Source organism: Pelecanus crispus, chromosome 14 (genome assembly GCF_030463565.1).
Source record: "Pelecanus crispus isolate bPelCri1 chromosome 14, bPelCri1.pri, whole genome shotgun sequence".
NCBI classification, from domain to species: Eukaryota; Metazoa; Chordata; class Aves; order Pelecaniformes; family Pelecanidae; genus Pelecanus; species Pelecanus crispus.
Genome location: NC_134656.1, coordinates 14,404,311 through 14,429,788, shown reverse-complemented (window position 1 = coordinate 14,429,788; position 25,478 = coordinate 14,404,311).

Genomic DNA, 25,478 nt, shown 5'->3' with positions numbered 1-25,478 from the left:
AGCACAAGAATGGGTTCAGCAATGATCAACCCCAACTTCCAGAAAAACATATAGAGCTGCTGTGCCCAGCAATTAAAAAATACTGTTAGCAGTGCTCGATGAGCTACAAAAAAACCCCTCAGTGTTTAGAGTCATTTTAATATTGCTTATGCAAAGACACATAAATGGCTTAAAGAACAAGCTGTATAAAGCCAATAAGACAACACTTTTCCCCTTTTCTTGGTAGGTGCTATTCTTCATAAAATTAGTTTCACTCAAAAAGCCTCATCTCTTTTCTTGCCCTTTGCATGTTCATTCCAGATGCATTTTACTGCAAAGTGTATAAGTCCTTTTTTGCCAGGTTTGCAGTCAATGGACAACCAGAAAAGACAAACACCTATTTTATTTGGTTTTATTACTGCCCAGTAATTACAAGGAACTGGGTGGTATTTGCAGGGAAATTCCACATTACATCTTTCTTTTACTCTAGGGACTGAAGAGGCTGGGACTGACGGCACAGAGTCTTTTCCTTCCAAGGCCCCTCTGCAGTCTGACACACCAAGCAGGCTGCAGCATGAAACAACCCCACCGGTGGGTTCAATAAACCAGTGGCCTCTGACTCCTTTTGCAGTGGGAAGGGCACCAGAGGTGTGTTTTGGGGTTAGTGCACCACTGTGCACCCCTCCTGCTGCCAGGCAGGGGAAGGGGAAGGCGTTTATTACCTGTGCATGTCCCACACATAAAAGCAAACATGGATCCCCGTGCTGCTAGCTTGGCAGCCTACACCAGCACCATAGTACCTGACACAAGAAAGAAGAAATAATTTACTTTTAAAAAGAAATAAGCTCTCTGCTGCTGTTGATTCAGTAGAAGTCCACTGTACAGAACCCTTAATTGGGAGTATGGGGCCATCATAAGCCAATTTATTTCCTTTTTCCTACCTCCCAGTGGAGCTTTATGGGGAAGGCACATTTCTGTAAAAACAGAGTGCATTTCGGTGACACTTGCCCCCTTACATGAAAAAAGGCACACACATGCACACACCCCCAGCTTTATACAACCCTGCATGGATCCCAAAGCCAGCCCTACAGTCAATTCAGAGATCAAGGATCACTCCTAATGGAGACAACATAACAGAATTCATTTAATATTCTCCTTGGATTCAAAATAATAATATCGTCAACTAAATAAAAGGCAAACATTCATTTGTATGTAAAACAGTTGGTTATATCAGGCCTATTTATGTCTGCTCTGCCTTCCAGCTACAAAGATTTATGACTGAACACCCAAGGGACCTTTACATATCTATCCAAATTCACGCATTTTTTTCATTAACCTGTGTACTGGCATCTTGTACAACATGGAATGAAACAATAATATAGATATTTTTTTCTTGCTATTCAGGCAAAGGAAGAAAAAGTTCCTGCTAATTCCTGCCAATAACAGCAACAATAAACAAACTCTCTCTGAGCTGGTTTGTCATACATAAATACAGATCTGTATTTATATGGACATATATGTGTCTGTAGATGTATGCACAGACAGGTTATGGACACATGTATGTGTCTATACACACACGGAGGGGGCTTCTCCTCCCTCTGCCTGTTCTTTTCCATCTCCTATTTCAATTCTCCCCCAGCCTTCCCACCTTCTTGCAATGCCAGACTTGTTCTTCTTTCAGTATCTCCCTGGTGACAGGACAGAAACAGCTGCAATAAATTACTCAGTGTGCTTTTCCATTAAATATATTTTTAAAAGTGAAAGTTTGAAAGACAGAAATGTATTTGTATAGAGTAAGAACAACTGCCTTTATAACCCCAGGAAAATTACTGCTGGATGAAAGAGGTGGAAATCTGGAGGATACAGCTGGAACAAAATCCAGCTGCTAAGACCAACAGTAACAAAAAGTTTCTTAGCTTGACCACTTGTTTTTTTCTAAATCTTACCAGTTAGGCTATGTTACTTGCCTTGCTTATGTTTTTAGCCTAGCAAAGCTGTGCTGAAGAGACTTCAAATCTTCAATTGGCTGGGCCCTGAGCAGGGGAACCAGTCCCAATCCCATTTTGTATTTGGGGATGCCAGGCACTGCTTGGCCAGAACATCACTAGTGCCTCTTGGGGCAGAGGAAGGGAAAGTGAGATGCAGAGGAATCATCCAGCTGTGGGTGACGGGGGACAGCAGCAGGGCATGTCAGCAAAACCCCAGGTGCCTTCTCCAAAACAAAGCACCCATCAGCACATGAGGTCCAGGATCTCCACTGTGTGCCAGGGCTACCAGACCAACAAGTCACCTCTAGAAAACACCACTCTTCTGGCAAAACGCTTATTTGAGGTGCCAGGAGAGCAGCCAGAATCACTGCAGCAGCAAATGCCCCCCCAAGCCCCACCACTTGCCTGCTCCATCCTAAAGCAGCCTGTCGCAAGCAGCCACTGCTACCCAAGTGATCCCCCCTTCCTGCTGGCACCCCACAGACACCCCTGGGACTGAAGCACTGCAGGGGCATTTCTGCCCCCTGTGCAGGATTATTTTGTGATGGAGAAAGAGCACACTGCCTTCCCCGGCAGGCTGCTGGGAGAACTGAGAAGAGCTTTAAGGCAACAAGGAACACACTGAATCCAGGAGACATCCATAACACAGATCCTATAACCTATTGGATTGCATTACAGTTCAACTTTTCTACTTTAAAAAAACCAAACTCCCCAGGAGAGACTTATTCTTCTTTCTTTTCCACTAGGAACTGCTAATGTTTGTTCTTTGAGGTTTGGCAGGAGGCAGGCAGGATGCTGAAGTCTTTTTGGAACAGCAGAGCATCCAAGTAGCAAGAGCATTCATATCCCACCCATCCTCAGACCTAGACTTTCATCTGCCACACATGCACTAAGAGGGCTACTGCTGAAATAGCACTGCCCAATTACTGCCATCAAAACCAGTCCCTCTCTCTTTCCACCAGCAGCCGGGAGGCATTACACCTCACCGAAGCACTGTGCCTTGTCATTCAGGTGACAGGTTTCTTCCCCACCCTCTGCCTCCTGCCTCTTCCAAGACATAATTGAGCCCCTTAAGTAAGCAGTAAAACAAATACAGAAGCTGGGTGGAAAAGCTCAAGCATAAATCTTTGGGTTTTTATACTGGAGTTTATTCCCTTGCATCCTTGTATTTTTTATGTTTAATAACACATGCTGAGGCAGAGTAATCAATCTAAAGTGAAAAGACCAGCCTTTCCAGGAGTAGCTATGCCTGCGTAGTACTTGCTCTCATGCCTGAAAATTTCAGAGTATCCCAAATTTTTTCTAAAAGTGGCTCCTTGGGGTACAATTTTCAGCAAGGCTTCATCTCATACTCCTGCTACATGGGTGCAAGCTAGCACTACAACATCTATCCACAAACCAGTGCCTGCAGGGGAATAAAGATGAGAACCAGCACCTGGATTTGAAAGTACAGTGTCAGACAATTAGGATGGGCTACTCGGTTGTTCAGAAAATGTCCTCCCACCCCCATGGAGTCTCCTAGGACCCTGGCTCCTGTACAGCAAGCTGAATCAGGCCCTGACCTGCCATCTGTACCTTTGAGTAGTCTTCCTAGCATCCACAACTGCTGTCAGTTGCTTACAAGTTCTCAATATGCTGGATATTTTAATGGCTCCAAGCAGCTCTCAGAGCCACTCCCAGGTTAAAGAGCGGCACAGAGGAATCTCTCCTTTATGCCGCCATCAGCCAACCCTCCTCTTTCTATGGAGAAGGTTTTGGTCAAGACCTCATCCAATAAACCATCTCAGGAATGATCAGGACACAGCACTGCCTTTTGAGAGATGCTCATGTATCTTGAGCTAATGAGACTATGGCCCAAAATGTCTGGCAACCTGTTTAAGTCATGAAAATTAGGTACCACATCTTTCCTTGATAGACCTCCTTGCTCTGCAGGCTGTCATAACTCTATTCCCCACCCATGAGGGAACATGATATTTTGTACACTAACTCTTGGAGACTGAATTGGACCTGCAGTGGAAAATTCATCCTCAAATTTAAATATTCATTACATAGCAAGCCTGCACCTATGCCCATGTTTCCCCGAGCTAGGCTGGTGATGTGGTTGTATCATAGCAGACCCAAAGGCTTCCTGCTCTGGAAAATGCTACCTTGTCACTGGGACAGCTGTAAAAAATTCAAAGCAGGAGTCCTTCAGACAGCCACTTGCCCCTGCAGGGTGTCAAAGTATGCAGCAGTTAAGGATGATAGCACACCACCCCTGGAGGGAGCTTTGTTGTCCATCTCCGGATGGGTCCTGACTTGTTGGGTCCCCCTCTGCCTGATCTTCCTACTGAGCAGGTAAGGCTGCAGGTGGGGAGCCTTTGCTTTTGCCCCTGCCTCTCTGGATCCTGAGAGCACAGGCAAAAGAAAACCCCACGTCATCTCTAGTGACTGGACAAAGTGCAGAACATTACTCAGATTACAAGCTATTAAGACCAGAAGTGCTGCCTCTCTCTAGACAGCTGGACACAAGGGACCCACCTTGTTTGCCACCCCGTGGCAGGCTTTTGCTGAGCTTTGCCTTGACAGGCAGTCACTCTGCAGTAGGCTACACTCAACGCAGTATTAAGTGTAGGGAGTGTTCACTCCCATGAGATTTAATGAGTTGGGAATGCAGTTAGCAGCTAGCGAACCATTTCTTACCAGGCATTCATCACAAAAAAACAATGCCAAGGGTAGCACAATTTCTTACCCATTAAGAGAGCAAGACCTGCCACCTAGAAGACACTGGTTGTGATGGGAAGGAGCCAGCACAAGGCACACGAGAAAGCATCCGCACCCAACAAAACACAAGGTTAGCATTTGACAATTCACATTTGCAGCTTTCCCAGCTGCTGCTCATGTACAACATACCTCTGAGACTCGATAATAAATGTGCTGCACTGTTCTCTGGTGCAGCTTTCCAGGTACACTGAAAACAGTGATTTTCATGACTAAATGGATGGAAGAGTTGCAGAACATGATGTCAGCTTGCTAAGTGCCTCATCTCAGAGTTACACACACAATTATTCTCTCTACAAAAATCAAACGCAATCCATCAATTACTGTCTTTTTACCCTACTTGCTTTACTATTATTTTGTACTTTTAAAATATTGTATGTATTAACTACACAGAATTTACAGCACACACATTGATTTTCCATTAATCTTGCTTTAGCTGAGTTTAAAAAAAAGTCAAGCCACTTTTTATTCTGCCATAAGTCAAGCACATGCAATCCTTAGCAGTATAATGGAGCTCTTTGTAGACCACTTGCTGGCCACTGAGGGCTAACAAAAACCTATAAGCAAAAGAGGCTTTTGATATCATGTGAATCTATCTATAGAAAACACTGGAAAGATACATTATAGACCAGATTTTCAAATGCAGACACATACGCACTCTCATCTATATATGCCCTTTCATAGGAAAACAATCCTTTGGATGAAGGGCAAAAGTATTCAAAGCCAGGGACTGGCAAGGAAGGCGCTGCTTTCTCTTGGGCTGTGCAAACAGGTCTCCTTGCAATTCAGAGCCTGGTCATTGCACGCACTTACAGAGGAAGAAAGGTTCATCCAGCCACGTGGGAAGAGGCCACACCCATCCCCAACAGCCTCTCACATGGTGTGGGAGCAGGCACCCACATCCCCACAGTGATTCTTTGCACCTCCTGCACCATCACAGCAATGCATATCCTTTCTTCACCAACCACTTCGAGGTTTCTAGATAAAAAGCTGGTAATGTAGGTTAATGCATAATTAAACATGTGATTTGCACACACAAACAACTTGGTATATCTCCCACTAATACATAAGTATTTTCAAATGGCTGGAGACAAAGGAGACAGAAGTAACTCAAAAACCTGCTGCTCTTTAAGCTTCCCACCAAAGTTAATGCTGCTGCGTTCCCAGAGCCATGCAGCTTGGGACACAGCTGTGCCACAGCTCAGGGGCACAGTGCAGCAGCAAGACTGACCTGGGAGCAGAGGCTTGGGCCAGGCTGAACACATTCTCAGTGACCACCCAAGCACTGCATGTGCCAGTAAAGACAGAGAGAGTAAGTCAGGCTGGAAGAGGATTGCACCAGCCTCCATCAAATACTTTTTTTTTAAATTATGATTATTCTGTCCTTTGGTTTCCTGGTATGCAATGTGCTTCCCCAGCTGGAGCATGGTGAACCAGAGCATTGAGCACTTTGATCCCTCACCAAGTACCGTCTGAGAAAGCCCAGGGGGAAGAGGGCTGAGGGGACACTTGAGTTTCCCCATGATGCAGCAATGACACTTGCTGAAGCCTGGGCAAGCCAGGGAGGCTGCCTGGAGGTGCCAACCATCCCTGCTCCTGCTGATAAGTCCAACAGCAGCAGGTACAATGATTATCCTGCCATGCCAGAGAGCTGTGGGCACACCTTCATAAGGGCACAGGTGGATGTTAAATGCTCTTTCTTGCAGTCCTATTATTCCACACCATCATTAGGACAAATAGGGACTGGTAGAAAAGTGGGGAAGGTTGTATCTTTTTGCTCCCCTGTGTGCTGAAGATTAATTTAGAACATATTAATTACATTTGCATATGCCTGAAAGCTAGCAGAAGAGTGAGCAAGTGTCCTGAAGGTAATTGAGTACTCTACAACAAGAAAGTTTTGGCAGATTTTTTTTTCAGGGTGTGATAAGGTAGAAAATGAGAAGAGGGCTGTTCAGAGGCCCAGATCAGTGCATCCCTCCTGGACACTGCAGCTCCAGGAGCGCTCTGGGCTCATCCTTATGGGATGCAGCCTCTGCAGGAAAGGGACCCACCCAACCACAGCAATAATCTGCCTTCTGAGGGACAGACAGGGAACACCTTCCATGGTACTGAGAAGGACATTCATCCTCAGGTGTCCTCTATCAAGACACATATGTCCTTCATAAAACCACTCTCCTTATTACACTACTACTGCTGCTTCCCCTTCTCCTTCAGAGAAGTCTGAGATCAAAACCTGGTGAAAAACCTTCTCTAAACCCAGCTGAGGCTGTAGCTGGGACTAGGCCAAGTCTGCATCCCATTTCAAAGCAGTTCACCTTCCCACCTGCCTCTACCTATTCTCTCCCCCCTCCAACATAAACCCAGCCCTCCAAGACTTCCCATGGAGCAGAAACATATGACAAAAGAAGAAACCAGATCTTGCATCTGTATCCACCAGGTGGTTTTTTTCTACACCTTCAGCAGCCATCTCATAGGCCTGACACACCCAGAGGACCCCCTCACTGCTCTGCAGAGGGGGAGACCATACCAGCTGCTTAACTCTGCCATGGAGTTCAGCCCTTCTCCCAACAGCCCTCCCGCTAAGCACTATCCAAGATGATACTTCAGTACCTCTCTGCCCCTTAGTACATATCTCATTTAACTCTGCTGGGTATTTCAAACACTCACAGCAAACAGCCAACACCTGCCATATACTCCAAGTAATCATAGAATGCTTTGGGTTGGAAGGGACCTTGAGAGATCATCTAGCCCAACCCCCCTGCAGTGAGCAGGGATAATAGCATGTGGAAAAAAGTTATCAAGTCTAGTTCCATTCTGGGGAGGCTTTTTTTTTTTAAGTGCAGGTTAAATTATAACTTCTATAGCAGCTATAATAAGGAACATAACAGTTCTGCATACTGGGAAGTCTGCTGTTCTTCCTTAACCATTGAAGAGCTGCTCAGAGTAACCCTCCCAGCCTGGCTCTGCACCCAAGAGCCGAACCCTGCAACACAGGGGGTCAGTTTGTCCAGGGGCAATTTCAACCCCTGATCTCTGCACAAGAGCCAGGAACACAGAAATCAACCTCTTATCCTTTAAAAAGACATCTGTCATGATAGATCTACAAACCATAACGTCTCATCACAGGCAAACAGTTTATTAATAGTTTAGCAGAAGCAAGTTGGACTAGCTGAGGTCCATCTAGCAACATATCTCACCCCTGTGTCAGAGGACTAAGTGTCCTGCCCAATTTGCACACACTCCTGCAGTAACTTGGTGAGCAAGCCTGGTATGTATTTTGCAAGAACGATTGGTGTCTTTGGTTGAACAACTTTACTGAAAGGTACACCCCCAGGCTGGAGAAGAGCAAGCTGGCTGCTTACAGGAGGTCAACATTTAAGTTTCATTTTTTAATTCCACAAATAAAGCTATAGCTGGTATAAAGTAATGACTTGACCACATGGAAGAGATGGCTCAAGGAGAGGTTTCCTCAGCTTCCTGTGACAGAGGGGTTTGCTCCTGAAACAGTGGCAGTGCTCCCTTCTGGTGCAGGCTACAGAGCACAGCCTCCTGGGACACCCAGTACCTAATATCAGAGAGCTTCGGTGGGAGAAAATGGAAACCAGGATATGAAAACTGAGGGCAGCTCTCACTTTCATCCTGAACAAACTGGTCATATAAGATAAGTTTGGAAAAAAATTGAAGTCCCTGCTCTCACCTGCTCCAAAAAGCCAACAACCCTGAGCTTTAGTCCTGTTCATGTTCAGTGGAATTCCCCAAAAACCCAGCTGTCCCATGAGGCAGTTCAGTGAGGTGTCTGGAGCTATTAACAAAGCCAACCCCCAGTGCTTTATTATACTGAAATCTGCTCCGCAACAGGTAACCCAGTGCTGTATTAAGGCATAGCTGTCAGATCACACACTGCATCCCAGCCACAGCTCCCTCTTCAGGGTTGTCATTCTGGTCCATGCATTAGCTGGAACCACTTTTGGGGGTTTGATGGTGGCTGAGCAGGGCTGCTCACCATGGGCACAGTACAAGCCTGCACCAGCCCTCCTCTCCTCAAAAATGAGCACAGGCACCTGAGCAAGTGGCCTTTGCACCACTGCACAATCTCCATAACTGAGGTAGAAACCTGCGGGATTGGTAAGATTTTATGTAAATGTTCCAACAAAATAAAAACTAAGTCCTCCCTGCCCACCATGCAAGGTGACTGATCTTCAGGCAGAAACAAGCTTTGTGCTCAGCAACTACTTAGTCCTTTCTTGAGCTGCTCCAGTTTTCCAAAATTCTCTTGAATCTTGTACAAGAGAAAAAGTGCAAACTCTCCCCCATCTTTTGACCTACATTCATTTATCAAATTGCATCTAAAAATAGAGCAAACTATGCAGAAATGGTTTGAAATGTTTTTGCACTTTCTCTCTTTTACCATTTATTTTAAGGCTGCTTTAGCACTTTTCAAGGCTATGGGTAAAACATGAGGTCTATGGGGTGGATGGAGGAGAGCATTGCCCTCACACTGGTGAGGCCACTGGTGGCCCAGACCACAGCCACTCCTCTAGGTCAGAGCCTGGGCTCCAGCGAGAACTGGATCAACATGACTTCTGCTCATGTCCCAGAGACAGGCTTGAGGTGAATGCCTGCAGTTAGGAAGTGCTCAGGTTTGTTTAGATGGTGACCCTGCTTCTCTCCAGGCGCAGCTTGGGCAGAAACAGTCCTCCACCCCCTGCCTACACCAGGGGCAGGAGAACTCTGTTGTCACCTTGGTGCTCACTCATGGCAACCTTAGGCAAACAGCATTTTTCTCATGCTGCATCTTTCAGTGGCATGGGGCTTCCACAGCTAGCAGTGAGTGATGAGAGGGAGGAATCTCTCAAGTCACAGGGCAAAACAGCCCTCAGCCCCAATAACTTTATAACATCTCCACCCATGCCCAGGATATCTCTTGAGTTCTACATGATTGAACACCTTTCCCAGTGTAGAAATGGACATAACACAAGCTTTTTTCCCCACAGTTAGTAGACTTATGGATGAAGCCCTTAGGAACATCAGTCAGGATTAAATAGGGATTTAGATGAAGGATGAGCTTTTTATAGTGCCTGCCCACCAGCTCTTGAAGCCAACTTGCAGCACATTTGCAACCCATGAACAACTCAGCTTACCAACCACTTTTTGATGGCAGAAACCTGTATTATTTCCACACAGAAAATTAACACACTAGGAAAAGCAGAAACAGGACGACTGGCACCTGATCTTGCTCAGAGAAGTAAAACCAGTGACTATTTGGCCACAAAGGCTAGAGAGAAGCTATCAAAAAAACCAGGTTAAAACCAAGTACTTTTCATGGAAAGAATTACAGTTGTACTTTTGAGCAAAGCAGCTGCTGAGCTGAAGCAGAGAAGCTCCGGCTAATCTATTACTGATCTCCCAGCTCCTCTCACCCCTTCCTTTTGCAGTTTGTTTTGCAACTGGTGGCAGAGCACAGGAGGAGGATCTGCAACAGGGCCTGAAGGAGCAATAAAATCTGGAATGGTCTTACAGTTGTACTGCAGCAAAGTGCTTGGCGGTCCTGTTATTACAGCTGTGCAGCTGGGACTTTTAAACTTTTCCTTTGGTTTCAATCACCTGGCCACTATTCCCAGCTCTTCATCTTTCCTGAGAGCTCTGGGCTGTTCCAGAGGAGCAAAGGGAATGTGCCAACCTGCCATTTCTGCTGGAAGGGATTTGCCCTGCCATTAAGCACAGCTGCTTCAGCCAGTCTCCAAGTTGGTTATAAGCACTGGTCAGCACCTTGATGCATCCATTAAAACCACAGCAGTTTTCACCAAAAAGCAACTCAGCATCCCAGTTAACAACACCAGCACCTCACCTAAAGCTCTAAACATGTGCTACAGAGTGTTATTAGCCTTGTTGCACACTCATCCCCACTAGATTTGATCACAAACACCCAGAGCCCAGCTCTGCCCATCAAACCTTCATTGCCCTCTTCCTCTCCAAGCCAGACCCTCCCCAGACCAGCAAAAGCCAGGTCCCAGCTCTCATAGGTACCCCAGACAGTGCAGAAAGCAGGCGCAGCACCAGCAGCAGCCAGATCTGGTAACTAATCATCAGGCTGGCATGAGAAACAGGGAATTAAAGTGTAATTCAGAGTCAGCTTTAAGCTGATAAAAGCAGCTGTGGGTATCATTCAAGGCAACATGCATCTGAGGCCGGACCCTGGAGGGACAACCACACATCTGACCAGGAGAGGAGCTCAGGGAGGTGCAGCAGCCCAAATGCCTGCCCAGGGTCCATGCCCAGCCCTTGCTTTGCATTCACTCAACATGGACAAGATGCATCTGAGCAGCCTGCCTGAACCTTCCTCCTTTAGGCCATAGCCCACCCCCATGAGAGCAGGCAGGACCAGTGCTCCCAGCAGCACTGGGGAAGCTGATGTGCCCCCACAGCCCAAGCCTTTTGCTCTTGCCTTGGAGTGCAGTCGGTCACAGAAAGTAGCCACAGCATGTGGGGAAACAGCAGGTTCAATAAAGCACTGTCAGGTGAAACAGGGAGAGCTGGGGGGACTGTCAGAGCAATCTCCCATGTATTATTATAATATTTATTTAAAGAAACCAACCCTTTCAGTTAGCAGCAGGCAGCATCTCATTAAATGTGTTGGGTTACCGGGTGCACCAAGCAGCTGCTGAAGTGTTAGCTTCTTGTCACCTTATTACAATTCACCGCCAGCTGCTTCCAGTTCTCCTTCCCTCCCCTCAGTTCATCTTTATTTTCACACTCTGTGTTTCCTGAGCTCTTTTCCCTTGTTGTACTTGTCCCTCCATGCCCCCATCAGTAGCTGTGTGTCAGAATGTATTGCAGGCAGCCCCTGATGCTTTAAAACTCTGCCAGCAGCTGGAAGCAGAGAGTGGGATCTCACTCTGAGCCCTTAAAATCAGCTCCTAAATCCTGCAGCAGCTTTGCACAGTCAACCCCTCAGCCTTCAGAGGTTGGGAACAGCAGGAAGCAAATATAGGGGAAAGCTGAGTAAAAGCATTTCTTTAGTCTAAGCAACTTCCACCTCCTGCAGAGCAGCATCTGCACAGTGCAGCAAGCATCGCTTACCTGGAAGTGGTGCTGAGGGCACCAGCAGCTGCCAGAGTTGTGGCAGTAACACACAGACCTTACAACAACCCCTTCCCCCTACACAAACCCCCAAGCCTCCCCCTCCCCAAGGTCTGCACTGGCATTTTCATTGCTAGGGGGCTGTTGCTCATCTGTTTAAGCAGCAGATGAGACAACTTCAAGGAGAAACCACACTGCATCTTGATATCAGCTCTTCCATTAATAAAAAGCACTAAACAAAAATGAAACAAAACAAAAGCTGACCTACCTGGGGATAAAGTGTCAAGAAGCAGCAAGAGGGGGCTGCTCTGCAAAGGAAGATGAGCCAGGAGCCGAGGGGGACAGCAACCTCCCCAACAAGGGGCTCAGTGCCAGAGGAGAGCCAGTTTCACAGCAAGTGATTGTCACTGTGTGGTTCTGTAGCAAGGAAGAAGGTCCAAGGGCAATCCTGAAGCCAGGGCCAAAAAGCAAGGCAAGGTACAACACCCACCCAGCCAGGAGAAGAAGAGGGGACAAGGACCTGAGCTTAAATGCAGGCCCTGGCTGAGGACTGGAGGTGTGTGGGTGGGTGCAAACAGGCCCCAGGTGAGGCTGGTCAGGGTGATTAGAGCCCGGAGATGCACGCAGGCCTCCAGGAGAGCTTTGCTTCATGGTCCCCGAGGCTTGGCCCTACTCCATTAGCACTGGTGCTGGGCCTTCACTGCTGTCCTCCCAGAGCAGCATGAGGCACCCACCGTGCAGCATCTAACCTCACCTGTCCCATCTTTGGCCGTCTGCATAAAATGCGTTTAGAAGTGGTATTACAGAGGGTCTCCACAGCTATATAGACAAGATGGGGTTTTACCCCTGTACCTTCTCCCAGGAGGCAGGGTACCACAGCCACCGCCATGGAGGATCAAGGAGACCATGAACCTCCTTTTATACCTCAAAAGCTTGTGTGTTCAGTCCCTGTGATTAATTACAACCTATGTGCCCTAACTACACCCCCAAATTCCAGGCTTGGGAGCTGAGTAATTATCAGTGTGTTCCCTGCATAAGCTGTCCCTGGAGTCCTGCCCGGGCAGGAGCGCATCGCTCTGCTGCTCCCCAGCCACCAACGTTTCCCAGCCAGGAGGCACAGACCAGCGCCAACACCCCACGAACAGAGGGGATGGTTCCCAGGCACCTTTTTAGTCCCTCTGCTGCCCTTTTGCGTTGCTGGAGCAATTGCTTTCCCTGCCCATGCACAGGCAGATGCAAAGCCACGCTTGTCCCAGATGTCCTCTGCCAGCCTAGATGGGGGAGAGCAGAGACCCATGGGTGGTGTCGGGGGGGCGAAGGGACCAGCAGAGCGTCCCTGGGGCTAGCAGCTGCCTCAGCCCCCAGCAGATGTTTAAGTGCCCCACCAGCACAACTGGCCCAGCATGGGGGGAGCAGGGTGAGGACCCCGTGCCCCCTTCACCACATCCCGCTCCGCAGGGCGCTGCCCACAGCACCTCCCTCCCATGGACACCTCTCCTCCAGCAGGTCTGTAACCATGCTGATCATTTCCACTTGTGCCAAACTTCGCTCCTTTACATTTCTTCTCTCCTTTGCTTTCTGGGCCCCATGAAACTCATCCATAATAAGCAGCTGTTGTTTTTCAGGCCACACATTTGAAATGAAAACAGTCCAAACTCTCCTTCCTCCTCTAACAGAAAATAAATAAATAAAAGGAAACAAAACCCTCCAAGCACAAAACAAAAATAGCTTTAACGGGAATGGCAGGCTTCAGGCAGACCCAGAGAAACAACCCCAATTTCTCTGGGTCGGGAAATGGGTTGGGAGGGGGACAGGGCTGGGGCGGGTCCCCACACTTGCACCAACCACCCTCAAAACAATCCTGCAGCTCTTAATGACAGTATGAGAACATGAGGCTTTGTGTTTAGAGAATTCTTTCTTTTAAAACCCTTTGGGCGCTTTTAAGGGCTCTAATTCATTAACCTTTCCTTGGCTGAGACCAGCAAATGGATATCCAGAAATACAAAAAGCAATTAGACAAATTCACGGGGAAAAAAGTCCATCAACACTATTAAAAACAGCCCCTCGAGAAAGTGCCTGAGCTGCAGGCGGGGAGAGCGGCTGCGGGCTGGGGAAGTGCAGCCACTGTTTTTCCTGAATTGAACCCATTCCCTTGGCTGCTTTTGGAGGCGAGGATGCTGGGGTAGATGGATCTTTGCTTTGACAGGTAACCACCATCCCCAGATTAATCTCTTATTGATGGAAAAGCCCAGCTCTGACCTTTCAGGGCCTTCACTCTATAAAGAAAATATTAAAATTTTCATATGGCCACAAGACAGCTCCCACTGAGAGGGAGACCTGCCAGAGAAGGCCACTTTTGGGGTGGCTGGTCCAGCCCCTGCAGCTGTTCTGCAAAGCACAGCCTGCACATGGGCATCGCGTGTGGGCAGCGTTGCCTTCTGTGCTCATTCACACATAACTATGGCAGACATCTTCAGGCTGGGCCTCTGTCTTCCTCGATACTGGAGAAATTCATGTCCATAGGGACACCGCACCACATGAGCGGTGTGAGCTTGAAACTCTAGGATGATGTAGGTAATGGTGACAGGACTAATCCTATCTGAATGAGCTCTCTCCAATGCACAGCACCTCCCCAAGGAGACCCTCAAAAAAGCAATTCATTCATGGAAATGGGAACAAATGCGCAATGCTGAATGTGAACATGAGCCCTCAGCCCTAACCCAGGGGATGAGACAGCACCAGGTTTGTATGAATTCTATGTCTTTCTAGGAAAAAAAAAAACCACCTGCAAATGCACAACCTGCTCTGCCTAAGTAACTCAACCATGATGGACCTGGGATGTGCAAAAAGGAGGAGTGAAAATTAGGGGGATTGCTAAGGCCCTTTATGAGCCTTTTCTGAAGCTTGTCTATGTGTGATGGTCTCCAGGGAGACCAAGTTATTATTATAGCAGAATGTGGCCTCTTTCTTCCAGAATGCCCACACTGGTTTCAGCTGTTTTTGCAACTCTGCATAAACCCAGGTCTGGATACCATTACAGACCTAGCAGGGAGAAAATTCCCTAAGTCCAGAAACCCCACTGGCTCCCAGACAGCGACAAACTGGAAGAACAAGTAAAAGGCAACACAAACTAGGAGAAGGAACAGCTATCAGAAGTCTTTAACAAATAAAATAACTTACGGCTGCAGTGGGCTGTGTTTTCTGGATTCAATGTGCCAGGTACCCAGACACTGTGCTGTGAACTGTCTCTGCAGTCAGTGAAGGTGGAGGGCATGAACATGGCAATCACAAAAATGGGAGCCATGAAAGCTCTATCTGTAGCCAGGGAGAGATGGAGATCCCAGCTAAGGTTTCTGAGCTGGCACCTACCAAATTTGTCAACTCTCTTGCACGGTGGACACAGATTCCTGCCAGCCAGGGCTACCTGATCCAGCCTCCCTGAGGAGGGGATGGCTGGATCCTTCCTGAGACCTCCTTCGCTCCACATTTCTATACTCCCTATTTCTTTTGCATTGCTCAGTAGTTTTCAGGTAGCAATACCAGACATTCATCTGTTTCATCCAGATCTTTACCCAGACGATGAACAGATTAGCAGGCACTTATGGATGTGAGTGGGAAACTACATCACTGGCTACCCCTGGAGGCTATTTTGGGGGTTGCTAAAAGCTGGTCAAGAGATGTGGATCTCTGCCAAAGGGTTTCTGGGGCAAACACCATGATTAATAGCCAGCTGGGAAAGAACTGACCAGGTCCTTCAGATGAGTTACATCCCTGTAATGCCTTAGGGAGACCTATGTAATCATACCAGGGAGGCTGACGGCCATCAAGGCTGGGGCTGCAGGAGATGTCTTCTGATTGTATGTGAAAGGGACTAAAATTGGAGAAGTACAGAAGATCTGTGGGTTCACGAAGGAATGGCTGGAAGGAAGGAGCTGCTCCCGACAGCATACAGATGCAGATTGGTGGGCACTGGTGGAGTGGTGGGAGCAGGGAGAGATGCAACGAGCTGCAGTTGGTCCATGGGGCACATGGCAGATGTGTCCCCAGGAGCCACAGCTGGACGGAGGCTTTCAGCCAGCAGCTCTGCACCCCAGACGGGTGCTCTGCCCCAGCTGCCCAGCCCTGCTGCAGCACAAGGAGGAGGGAGATGTCCACCTTCTCCTCCTGGCTGCTGCCACTGCCTGGGCAGGGGCTGCAGGGACCAAAAGGAGGAGGAGGAGGGCTGATTACAGTCCAAAACCCAAGTAATTTGAGAGCACTAGAAGGGCATTTTCTGAAAATGCTCGTGTCATTATTTAGCAGACATAGAAGAAATGAAATCAATCAAACTGAAAGCTCAAATTAAAACATGCTTTGATGTTGAAATTAATTTTTTACAGTTGTATCAAAAAGGCACTCTGGGAAGGGGTACACAGCAGTGTCAGCCCCTGCTGCCCCTTCCCCTCGTCAGGACCCATCCACCCAGCAGCAGTCCTGCTCTGACCCCTGCCAGGCTTGGGAAGGCAGAGGACAGGGTCACATCGCTGCCTGCCGGCTACCAAGTGTTCCAGCTTTGCTCACAGCTCACTGTCAAAGTGCTTCACGTTGTGGCTCAGCTCTCCTGCATCTTCATTATTGTTTTTCCCTCTTCCTTCCCCATTCCCCACTTCACATCTCCCCACTTCATATCATTCTCCCCCCTATTTCTTATAAAAAATGCATGGGTTTAATTTCCCTCAGATGCCCTTTTTGTATCACTTCGAAATTTCTTATTAGGCATTCGGCATCATGTGCATCTCAGTGCTGCTCCAGAGCCGACCTCCCTTGGCATTCTCAGCAGCTGCTCTGTCTAGATACCTTTTTCCAAGTCAAGGCACATGCACATACTGGGTGGGCTGGTGTTCTGGCTGTTGGGTTTTTTTATCATAGTTTTTGAAACATCTGCTGTTTATAAATTATTTCTTTTGAATGTCATAATCTTTTCAGTTGCATGAGCCAACAAGCACCTCTGAGCAGCAGAATGCTGCTGCTAGCACTTGGAATTGGCTTCTATTGCAGACACTGCACTTGGACAGGATGTGCAGGCCCCTGTCCCCAAGCACACATGTGTGCATGTGCACACACGCATGAGCACACCCCTTCTCTGTGCCATGGGAAACTCTTCAGAGTCACCTCCAATCCACAAGAAGCCCCAGAGGCAACCACCACATGGGCACAAACCCCAGCCTATCTCAATCCTGACACCCAAATCCAGCATAGACATACACAGCGAGCCAATGCACAAACACACACACACACATATTTTGGGAACTCATCAAAACATAGCTAAGACCTTATCAGACAGACTTTTCCCAGAGGAATGACCCCCCAGAGCACATCCCCAAAAGCCTCTGACACAAGCGTCCAGCCAAGAAACAAAACCACCCGTGCCCAGCCCAACTCATGCTTCTCTGTGCAGGGCTGGAAATGCTCATGGACTGTTGAGGAGCTGTGCCTGGTACTGAAATCCTGCTTATGAAAAGTTGGGAGAGTACAGGAAAATTATGAGGAAAAGGAGCAAAACAAGTAACTCATGCGTTTGAACATCAAAGCACTCTCAGCCAGCTCTACCCCATTATTTATGGTTTACTCATGGGTTTAATTTTTCTGCTTTGTTTTTTGTTTATTTGTTGTCGTTATTTCCTTGAGAGAACGAGAGGAACAAGAGAACCCTCTGGGGGATCAGAAGATTTTCTCCTTCTGCTTAGTGAAAATTCTCAAATTATTGTAAAAACAAGGCAAAATCAATAGAGGATTATTAGCTGCAGTGATTCAGCCACTCTCTGCCTGAGTGATGGTGGCAGCTTTGCCGGACTGTCCCCCCCGACATCGCCTCTTAGCTCTAGTACCAAAGTGGAGAGGAAGGAGCAAGCACTCCTTTTTCACCAATGAAGGCATATTTTAATTCACTTTTAATTCCAGACACAACCAGGGGTATTTCAGCCTCAAATTAAAATTTAGACCAGCTCCCTGCACATCACTGCAGGTGAAGGATGTAAAAGCCAACTGGAGCTTACACCAGCTAGTAGGCCCAGGGCATGAGGGTCCTGCACAGAACTCAGCAATTTGGCTACTTCTTTAATAGAGCCTCTAAGTCCCTCTGCAAAGGCAGCTGGAATAGGGGAGTGAGTATCCATCCCTGCACTGCCAAACATATCCATTCACAGTCCCAAAAGGCTGCTCTGTGGGTGATTTCTTTTTTTTGTTTGCCTTTTTTTTGGGGGGGTGAACGTTTGTGCCCTGTGAACGAGGACCAACGTGTTGACACACAACCACATCTCGAGGCACGAGCAGATTCTGCAAATGCAGGTGGATTCTTTAGAAGCAAGGACAAACTCAATTAGTTAAACACCCACTGAAGGAGAAAATCACATTTGTGTCCTAACCCTAAAAATCCTGTCAAGGTGTTTTTGTAGAGCGGCTTCCCTAGAGACACATCCCTTTGGCAGTGTAAAATTGTCTCAGAAGCCGGTCAGGCAAGGCAAACATGAGAACAAAAATGGATTAGAGGCCTTTCATGTAGGCAGGGGGGAGACGACACACCATAAGGGCCAAACCTCCCGGTCCTTGCTCTTGGGGAGGCGGAGGAGAGGTTTGTGTCAGCAAGGACTCTTCAGGAAAGAAATGCATGCAAAAAAAGAGAAAAAACCCAAAACAAACAACCATCCCCAAAATAAGTCTCTTTAATATCTTCAAATAAAAGAGACTAAATACATTTTACAAATAAGACAATCAAACAATGAATGACGAGCAGGAGGAGAGGCGATATAATGAATAATTAGACAATTAGACTAATCCTCAGGAAATTAGCTAATTCCCAGGTAGATAGCAGCTGGGAAGTGATTAATTATTATGCCCTAGGAGGTACCTTGTGGGAGACCAGACCTGCTTCAGATCTTCCTCCATGGGCTGGAAATAAGCTGGGAAAACTACATCCTGGGGGCACCTCCTCGCCTCTTCCCTCCCACGACCTGGGTGGCCCGTGGAGTCCTGCCAGGGCTCAGCCCTCCTGTGCCGGAGGGACGATGGAGGGGACGATGCTGCAGGAGGTCACCACGTGCCTCCGGAGCTGGCAGGAGCCGGAGCAGAGAGTAGAAGGCAAGTGGTCACTCAGCTTAAACGAGTCCTCCGCACAGCTGGGGTGAACTTAGATTTAGTTGAGATCAGTGGAAGTTATAGGACCAGAAAGCGTGTGCCTGGTGGGGATGACGCAATGTTTCCCGTGGACTAACGGCCAGGAGAAACAGTGGGAGCACCATCTTGCCAACTGGCATTATTTTTATCTCCTCGAGATTAAGAAGAAATGTTATTATCGTATTTATCTTGCATCAATGGAGATATATTATGGACATAATAGAAGTGGAGTCTGGCGTTCAGATATGAATTCACCATGTCAGATCTGTGTTCCGTTATTCTTTATCGACTTCTTGCATGACATGATTAAGTAGCATTATTTTAGTCCTTTACCCTGAACACCCTCTCTGGGATGGATTCTTTGAGCTTTTGTGATTTTTTTCAGTTAATTTCTGAGGGTCAACACAGGCGCACAAGGAATAGGCTGCCCAAGTCACTGGGAAATCTGGCAGCTGGGTCTTTTTTGCCACTAGTCCAATCATGAACTTACTGATTAAGGCCCCAGCCCACCCAGCCAGTCATTTTGGATAAACAAAGAGACAGCCAAGTATCTAGAGCGATTCCCACTAGAGCTGGCAGGCATTCCTCTGCTCCCAGGTGGAGGTACCAAAGCACACGGGGAAGCAGCAAAATGATACAAGCATCAGGGTGAGGTTTTCTGTCCCTTCAGGCAGCCAAAAGCTGCCAGTCGATGTGGATCCTCGTTAAATTCCTCATTAAAATGCCAGGTCTGCTTGCTGCTCTGACTCCTGCTCACGCTGGGGCCACAGCAGCCCCTGTTCCTGCTCCAGCTCCTCCTCCCAACTCCGCACACCTGGACAGCAATTTTTAACCTTTTTTAAGCCCTCACTATTTTTCCCAGCAGATGGAGTCCCTGTAAATTGAAGCTCCTGACAGTTGTTCTGCTTTGCTGTAGCTCTCAGCTGCCTCCAGGCCAGAGCATGGGCTCAAAACTGCAGCCCCGGAGCCACAGCAATGGTTTGCTGCGACAGCGATGCTGGATGCCACCTTGCTGCCACCGTGTCGGCAGACATAGCCCACAGCTTCGCTGAGGCTGGCCGTGCAGCTGCAGCAGACAAAACCCCAACCTGGTGAGATGTGCTCATTGCAACCCATCCTCTGCAGGAGCTGCCAACAGTTCAGCTCCTCACTAATGCAGAGAAGAAAAGGCTAATATTTCTTTGCCCCATGTGTACGGAAGGGTTAAAGGAGGGAATCTTGGTCCGTGGATGGACACTGGGTGAGAAGTAGATAGCCGAGGAATGCAGTTAGCACAAGAGACAGATAATTTATTGTTTGAAATGCTGACCATAGAGATAAAAAGCTGAGAAATGTTAGGGAGGATGTGCAGCTGTGAAGATACAAGGTACAGCTCATGATTTTGCTTGCTTTGCAAGCATCCTGTTACTGGTTTGAGCATAGTCGATACATGACTGCTGGATTATGGTAATATGCCGCGTGAACAAAGCCCATGAACCAATAGACGGGATGACTATGTCGTGTGCAGCGCGCCTGGCCAGTGGGCGCACGCGCCATAGGCTCCCTTTGTTGCAACAGAGGCGAGTTTTCAGCACTCGCTGGCCATGTGTGTTGAAACCCATTTCCTCTGCCATATAAATACCAGGATTTCCTGAAGAGGGGTGGGCAGGTGTACGGCGAGGTCACCATTGCCTCCGTGGGGACGCCCACATAAAGCTGGCACCTACCGACCGCTGGGCTGAGCTCGCAGCTCAAGACAGCACAAGATTGTACGGATGGACCATCTTCCTCACAGTCCGCGGGTCGGTAAGACTATTACTTTGCTAAATGCTTGTAGTGTAGTTAATAAAGTCTTTTGTGCTGCTAGACAGTCTGTGTGTGCGTGCCATTCTTTCCCCAGGAATCATCAAAACCACTCTAAAACACCCCATCATGAGGCTGGGGATTATTTCTAACTCCAATATAAGCAACAAAAAAAAATGTAAATTGGCTGTTTGGAGTAGAGGAAGGGGTAAGACCAAGGACACATGTGCTCATTGCACCTGCTTTGGGTGTGCGATGCCTGGCCATGAGCACAAGCATCCCAGAGTGAGCTCTTGTGTTTGATACAACGATAATGGTTTGCAAGATAATGAACACATCTCTTCCAGGACATGGGTTCCTACATATTTGATAGTGATGTTGTAACATTGATTATTTTCCATTTTTCCCTCTCTCCCATTTGAATAGCTTTCCCTTGCACAGCTGCTGAAAGTCTGTCTTGGAAATCTCCAGACACTGTGTGTCAAGAAGCGTGAAAGAAATCTCTTATAGCTAACATCTGACAAAGCAACCAATTCCCTTCATTACGTCAGTGGGGTAGGTCTTGTTGTATTTACATACATTTGCATAAAGCTACCCAGAATGCCAAGCACGGGGTAGTGTTGCTGTTACCCCACAAACACACAAGCAGCCATCTGGAAGCCAGCCGAACCCGGGTACCACACTGTGGATGGCCTGGGAGGCGCATGAGCACGGCTGCACAAACAGCCTGCTCCAGATCAGTGAGCTGGAGGCCACAAAGCCTCCCTGTGCCTCCAGTGCTGGGTCACACGCCCACGGAAAAAGCTATGGTTGCTGCCAATGGGTGCAGAGCCGATGCAGGGAAGGTTTTCACAGACTCAGGCAGCTTTGCAAAGGAGCCAGGATGGCAGGATGCTGGGGTGGGAGAAGAATCTGAGATTTTGACACGATCGCTGGTGCGAAAAGACCTGCTTAGGGGTGTAGCTTGCACTGTAGGCAGCTCTTCTACTTTGCATTCAAGTCCAGAAATAGTCTTTGCTGAGCTTTTCTGCCTCAAATCAAACTACATCCAGGCTTGTGACACAAGCAAGGCGCTGCCCAGGCCTTCAGCTGGACCCTGGGACCCCCAAAATCACCTGTGTGCAGTCTCAGCTTGACAAGAGACACTACAGCATTAGGAAAGGAAAATCAGCTTGTTCTTCAAATATGCAAAGACACCAACACGCTCCCTCCAGCAGCAGTGCCACCAGCTGTACTACTTGAGGCCACTACAGATAACGGTTTGATGAAGAATTTATATGTGTGTTTTACCTTGTTTCTATTGCTGCTGGCAGAAGCAGCCCTCAGCTGAGAGCTAAAACCTCAGAGCAGAGAAAATACAGGTTTTAGCTAAAGGTAAACTGGCGTAGACTATGGGAAACACCTTGGGCTCCTGCATTTGTGTGGGGACAGAAAAGCCGCTCGCTGGGGACTTGCCTGAGTGTCCCGGGTGGGCAGCGGAGGTGCGATGTCCCTCCCCAGGGGTTATTGGGGACCCCAGAGGCCAGAGCCTCCCTGTCTCACTCCCCACCTTATCCAGGCAGGGGAAAACCCAGCCCTAACCTGTGCCTGGCTGCAGCGAGGATACAACTGGGGAATCAAGAAGCCAAACAGGTGGTTTGACAGTGTGCTTTGTCTTGCCAAGATGAAAAAAAAAAAAACCCAAACACAGACACATTCAAGAAAATTCAATAATGTTTTTTTTCTAATGAGCGCCAGTGGGCTTGCTTTTATTTGGTACTTCAGGCATTTACATATAAATTGCTCTATCATGGCTCTGCCCTCCTTCTCTTCAGCATTTGTTGTTAATGAGCTGTACAAAAGGTCAGGGTGCTGAGCTGAATGCTGCTTCAGGGCTGCGGCGTGATCCTGTCCATCGAGCTGAGCTGAGCTGCGGGTCCCTCCTTTCCCTCCCACACTGCCCACTGGCTTGTCAGGCACCCAGGCTTCTGGGCACCCAAAAAAAGCAACCAGTCAGCTCAAAGATGCAAGATGAGTCCTGTCGCAGTAGCGGTGCTTCCCAGTCCCAGTGAGATGTGGTCCCATCATGTAGATGACTGTGTTATAGTGGCATAGCTGGTAAAGGGGCTTGGGCTCTGCTGGCATAAGTGGCAAGGGGATTAAATCAGTTTCTAACAAGCCTCCTCCAGCCCAGCGTGCTCATTGCTGCCAGCCTGACAAACCCCATCCTGTCAGCATCGCAGCGAGCAGCATCACGCTGAATGAACATGTTTGCCCCAAGACATCTCGGGGCACCCTGAGATAAAAGGGAAAGAGCTGCTGGCTGGGCTCCCGCGCTGGAGGATGCAGGAGGGAGCAAGGGGAGGCTGATGGGTCGAGGACAGGCTGCTCACATGGGCGGGAGGTCTGGGGGGACACCAGGCACCTCCAAGCAAAGCCTTGCTCTCAGAGCTCCCCGAAGACAGGAGGAGGGAGGGAGGCAGCCCCGTGCAGGCAGGGGAGGCAGGAGGCAGCCCCATCTACCCGCTGCCAAATGCCACAGAGCTGACCTAATTTCTGCCATCTCCCTAGGATGTGCTTGTCTCTGGGACCGGATAAGGCTGCCTTTGATCAAAGGAGACTTGTGCTAAAGTCAGTTTTTGTCCATAAAGAATTAAGGCAGCAGGCACAGGAGGGAGGGGGGCTGCACCACAATGGGAGAAGCAGGCAGGACTGGGCTGGAGAGAAATGCCGTTAAGGGCGACAGGCTTTGAAGTGACAGAGCCGGAAGGCCTGTGACACTCCCCAAATGCAGAAATGCCTCCAACGACAAGGAAAAAAAAAATAAAAGGGGAAAAAAATAGCAGAGCAGCTTCACCCTGGAGTCTAAGCTGGAGATCGCTTTCAGGGGGGTGGCTGCATCTGCAGGAGCGGGGCCCCCCTTCTTCACCAGCATCTCGTCATCGAAGATGAGCTGGTGCCTACAGCACATGGAGCCCTGATGCCTGCCCTCTCATTGTCCAAAGACTCATGGCAAAGCTCCTTCTCTGCACTGTTTCCATGTGCTTAAAAAGGGGCAATAATTAGCTGGTGGACTGGAGAGGAGGGAAGGTGTTTAGGGTTGATGGCATGGCACAGGGCATGGGTGTATTAGGAAAAGGCTGTGTTGTTACCCAGCAGCTCTAGGACTATGGGGCATTGGTACTTGTCTCACCTTAGGTCTTGCAGATGACCCATAACTTAAAAAGGAGGCAAGAGCTACTGATAGGAAAACCCAGGTTTTGGAATTATCCTAAAACTCCAGCCAATTGTACCTCTTTGCCACCCAACCACACCTGTATGCCTGACACGGTCAGTACAACTCCACCACACATCCAGGAGTCCTTGCCCAGCCCAGGGAGGAGCATGAAACACGAACAAACCTTCTGCCAAATAAAACAACCTGTCTGCCATCAGATGAAGAGGTTTCTGGGAATCTCCTGCACTGACAAAGTCAGAGAGTTCACATGCTTATTTGAGTCCCTTGAACACAAGGTGCTGCAGTGTGTTCACAAGGTATGTAATTGCAGAGTATTGAGAGCTTTTGCAGAGAATAAGGATTTTTTTTTTTATTGCAACATTGGTTTGATCTAATGCCTACATCTGGTCAAAAACACATACCCTGTTCATTTAGATGAATAAGTCTGAATTGAAGAAAAAAACCCTTAATGGCAAAGCAGGAAAGGAGAGAGAACATCCTACATCCTCCACAGGCAACATTTGGCCAAACAAGAAAACTGAAAAAAGGCAGCAAATATCCTTTTCCCTCTGCTCTAAACCTAACTTAAGCCCTTGGGGGCTTTATGTAGGTGTTTCTGCGAAAAACACATGCCAAAATGCTACCGGATTCTGCTAGGGAGGTTGTCTCAACACAGCCAACGCTCCTTCCTCACACTGTGAAGGTTTATAGCAGATGAGTGTGATGCTCTGTGAAACCCAGGTTTAATATCAGAACTATAAGAGTGAGCAGGACTGGGGCATATTTATCTATGGAAAAATTTGGTTGTCACTATAGCATTTTCTCCAGGTCACCTGCACCATTCCCTTCTTCCCAAATGGAAAGATTTTTGCTTAGAGATACGCCCCTGTGGCTAATCAAGAAAAACTATATTCTGAATTCTTCCATACCAGAATATCCAGCTTCAGAACATATTGGCAAGAAAAATTAAAACTCAAACTAAAAGAAATGTTTGCATTATAATATCAAAAAGACAGTGACCCCTAAACTGAACAGACTCAGCAAGGACATTTAAAATTTTAGTTAACTTTTAACAAGAAGATTGAAGTAAAACTTATGCCAAAAAAAGCCTGAAGAGGTGAAAAATAAAAGAATGATTTCTTCTGTTTTCAGAGGGAAGACATACAACTGGGATAAATTGACAATGATAACCTGAAACTTCAACTGAGAGCTGAAAAAAGAAAAAAAAGGCAAGCAGGAAGAAGGTGAGTGTCAGTGCTGAAGGCACATGCTACTTCAAGGCTCTGCCTCTCATTTCCGAGCGAGAGAAACCTGCTGGGGTGTAAGAGGGTGAGACATTGTCCCTGTTCCCCAGCACAGCGCTGGCTGCACTCCCGCCCGAGGGTGCCAGGCGGCTTTTGCTCAATTCCTGGGCTCTCCTTCCTGCACGGATGTGCCATGCATGGGACTTCTTGCTCCTGAGAGCTGCCTACAGCTATCCAAAGGGCAGTTCTGAAGGTGATTCTTCACAGTAATGGCAGACTGTAAATATCGATACATAA